Source organism: Pelmatolapia mariae, linkage group LG23 (assembly GCF_036321145.2).
Source record: "Pelmatolapia mariae isolate MD_Pm_ZW linkage group LG23, Pm_UMD_F_2, whole genome shotgun sequence".
Lineage (NCBI taxonomy): Eukaryota > Metazoa > Chordata > Actinopteri > Cichliformes > Cichlidae > Pelmatolapia > Pelmatolapia mariae.
The window spans coordinates 3,725,465-3,729,966 of record NC_086246.1 but is presented as its reverse complement, the minus strand read 5'-3'; positions in this window follow the sequence as shown (position 1 = coordinate 3,729,966).

The window sequence follows — 4,502 nt, the reverse complement described above, 5'->3', positions numbered from 1 at the left end:
AGAAAGAAAGACACACACACTAAGACCCTTTTTAGGGCAGCATCTCATTGTTGGATAAAAATGTAATATATTCAGACTGGTTGACTGGCATAGACCCTGTGTGTGTCTCTCTCTCTGTACATTTGTGTACCCATATTTGATTTTCTGTGTATTTGGTGATTTGTGTATCTATATTTGATTTTGTGCGTATCTGTTGGCTGTTCTTATTTGTTTTTTTTTCTAAATGTATTTTTATTTTATTTTTTTCACAGGTGAACAAAAATTAGTTTTCAGCAAATTTAACCGTGTTCCTTTTTATTCAGGTGTCATTTTACCTTTCCAATATTTTCACTTAAGTTATTACTATTCTGCTCAATCATAGTATCTGTTCTAAATCATTGTTATTAAGCTATATTGTAGGATTTCTGCTAAATCATAGTATTTCTACTATATTATATTTTTCTTTCTAAATATAGCATTTCTGCTATAGAATAGTATTTCTGCTATGTTACAATATTTGTGCTAAACTGGAGTATTTTTGCTAAAACATAGTATTTATTCAAAATTTCAATATTAATAGTATATTACAGTGTCTCTGGTAAATCACTGCATTTCTGCTATGTTGTACTGTTTTTCTAAATCATAGTATTTCTGTAATGTTGAAGAATGTTTGGCTAAATATATTCTTTCTGTTATCTTATACTATTTCTCCTAATTTCTTGTATTTTTGAGAAGTTATCGTGTTTCTGGTAAGTTAAAATATTTCAGCTAAGTTCTGCTATGCTATTGTATTTCTGCCAAGTATTATGTTTCCTCTAAGATATTACAGTTCTGCTAAGTTACTACATTTTAGCAAAGTTCCTTTGCTTCTGCAAAGTTTTTACAATTTCTGCAACTTTTCAGCTTTTTCAGCTAGTTTCAGCAGACAGCTTCAGCTGTAAAGCATCCACACTGCATTTTCGCAGGAAATGCAAATTTTTCTAGTTATTATTATTGTGTGGATGCTTTAGGCATCCACACTATTGAGTTCCTGTTTCTCTTTATTCTTTATTATTATTATTATTATTCTTCAAGTTGCTTCCGTACGTTTTTTGCTGTTTAACTACTTCCACAATTTTTGTGCTATTTTCACCGTTCAAATTTTAAACTATTCTGCTATTTTTGCTCTTTCCGGCTATGACTTTTGATATGTTTTGCTATTATACTTTTTAAAATATTAAGCTTTTTTCCTTTAATTTGTCCCATTGAAATGAATGGAAAACTTCCAAAATTCTGCTAAAACTTGCTTGTTTTTGAAACTTAACTACTTCCTCATACTTTCACCTAGAACAACCATTCAAACTTTAAAATGTTCACAAATTTTTCTGCTATTCTTGTATGATTCAGCTTTTTCATATCTTTTACCATTTTCATCTTATCCCTCTTTAAGTTTTGAGTTTCATTTTTGTGATTTTTCACAAAATACATGCGTTGTTATGGTTGCTATGCACTTGGCTTTCAGTGAGCCACTGTAAGTTTCGCAGTCTTCTCTTCATGTCCGAACAACTTCTTGCTACTCGCTCAATTTTCACTCAACCCACACAAATTATACATCAAAACGTAGGTATTTTTGCTGGCTTTCAGAAAATGGCACTATCATTGTTGTGGGATTTATAGAATTTTGGCAAATCTCCTCAGACCAACCAAGGTCGGAAAAGTCTCCATACAAAGTCAATGGAGAGTTTGTTAAAAATCACCGCTTGATTTCTGTAATGAGAGGCATATTCGAATCGTCATATCTCCTTAACGAAGCGAAGTTAAAACATGAGGCTTGTCCCAGTATATCTTCAGACACTCCTGACGCTCACAATTCAAGAATTTTTTTCTCATCTATTACCACTTGGCCATGAATTGGGTTTGTTTGAGGGTAGGAAATTTGTCCCTCGCTCAGATTTCTTCAGATTTCAAACTGTGGAAATGAGGCACTTTTTTCTCTCATCATATCTGTTTTTTTGGATTTACACAGAGACCTGAAAATTTCCAGGATTGTTCACCAAAGCCTGCTGTCTCTTACGGTGAAAGAATGATATCGATACTCCAAATAGATTTTGAGTTAGAAAGCGTTGTTTGAGGGCAAGTCAAGGCAGTTTTCGCTTTGCCTCTACTCATTTATGGTGCATTAGAAGTCAAATATCTTTAATAATTCATATTTTAATGATAAATTGTCAACACATTAAGATTCCCCCATCTCTTCTGAACAAAACGGTGTAAGAATGACCGTTCTAGCCCCTACGGTTAGGAAATTATGGCCATTTGTTTGAGGGGAATCCTCACTATGAGAAATACACTGCAAAAATCATGCCTCTCTGTGCAGCGTGTGTAAAAACGGCTGCACCTGTTTTGGCGGGAAAAAGTACACAGCCTCTCTGATTGGTGGATTCAAATTTAGCAGCTCCCAGGCTGCTTGACTGACCTTGAAAGTTGATTTCTCTCTGAATTTGGTCCTGTGTGTGTCTCTCTGTGCATATGTGTTTTCGTATGTGTACATATTTGTGATTGTGTGTATGTGTCTGTGTGTGTGTGTGTGTGTAACAGAGAGAGAGAGAAAAAGAGGGCGAGAGAGAGTTTTTATGGGAGCATCTTATTGTATGATTTAAATTCAATATATTTAAACTGGTTGACTGAATTTGATCCTGTGTGTGTGTCTCTGTGCTTGTGTGTTTCCATATGTGTCCATCTTTGTGATTGTGTGACTGTTATACTTTTTTTTACACATTTTTTTATCATTTAACAATTACATTTGAGGGACCCTTAGCATGTTCAGCATTTGTTCAGCTGTCCATTTTGCTTTTCCAATTTTTCTATTTAAGTTATCACTATTGTGCTAACTCATAGCATTTCTGCTGCTTTTCAGCATTTGTGCTAAATACAGCATTTCTGCTAAATCATACTATTTCTGCTATTTTATGAGATTTGTGCTAAATACTGCATTTCTGCTAAATCATACTATTTCTGCTTTTTTATAAGGTCTGTGCTAAATATAGTATTTCTGCTGCCAAATATAGTATTTTTGATTAATTATAGTTTTTCTACCAAATCATAGTACAGTATTTCTACTTTTTATAGTATTTCTACTAAATGCAGTATTTCTGGGTAATCATAGTATTTCTATATATTTCTGCCAGGTCCCCAGGGAGTCAGTCCTCTGTAAGGACTGTAATATTCAAATTTACATATCAGGACCTGGACGGCTTCCCAGCCAGCCAATCATATCTGAGGCCTGACACATTCAAATTTGCAATTTGGGGTCCTCGTGGCTTCTTAGATAACCAATCATCTATGTCATATATCTATAATATTTCATATTTTTATTTTAAATGGTCAACATTTCAAGATTCTCCCATCTCTTCTGAACAAAACGGTCTAAGAATGACTGTTTTAGCCCCTACGGTTAGGAATTTATGGCTGTTTGTTTGAGGGGAGTCCTCACTATGAGAAATAGACTGCAAAAATCCTGTCTCTCTCTGTGTCTGCATGTGTAAAAGCCTGCACTTGGTGCACCAGTTTTGGCGGGAATAAGCACACAGCCTCTCTGATTGGTGGATCTAAATTGGGAAGCTCACAGCTGTTTGACTGACCTAGAAACATGCTGTTCGCAGCCCCTGTTCACTTACAGCTGCTGCTGTTTGTGTGTGTGTGTGTGTGTGAGTGTGCGTGTGTGTGTGTGTGTGTGTGTGTGTGAGTGTGTGTGTGTGAGAGAGAGAGAGAGAGAGAGAGAGAGAGAGAAAGACAATCACAAAGACCCTTTTTAGGGCAGCATCTCATTGTTGGATAAAAATATAATATATTAAGACTGGTTGACTGGCATAGACCCTGTCTGTGTGTCTGTCTCTGTACATTTGTGTATCCATTTTTGGTTTCTTGTGTATTTGTTGGATGTTCTCATTTGTTACTTTTCTAAATGTATTTTTAGTTTATTTTTTCACATGTGAACAAAAATTAGTTTTCAGCGAACTTAACCATGTTCCTTTTTATTCAGCTTGTCATTTTACCTTTCCAATATTTTCACTTAAGTTATTACTATTCTGCTCAATCATATTATCTGTTCTAAATCATTGTTATTAAGCTATATTGTAGGATTTCTGCTAAATCATAGTATTTCTACTATATTATATTTTTCTTTCTAAATATAGCATTTCTGCTATAGAATAGTGTTTCTGCTATATTATAATATTTGTGCTAAACTGGAGTATTTTTGCTAAAACATAGTATTTATATAAAATTACAATATTCATAGTATATTACAGTGTCTCTGGTAAATCACAGCATTTCTGCTATGTTGTACTGTTTTTCTAAATCATAGTATTTCTGTAATGTTTAAGAATGTTTGGCTAAATATTTTCTTTCTGTTATCTTATACTATTTCTCCTAAATTCTTGTATTTTTGAGAAGTTATCATGTTTCTGGTAAGTTACAATATTTCTGCTAAGTTCTGCTATGCTATTGTATTTCTGCCAAGTATTATGATTCCTCTAAGATATTAT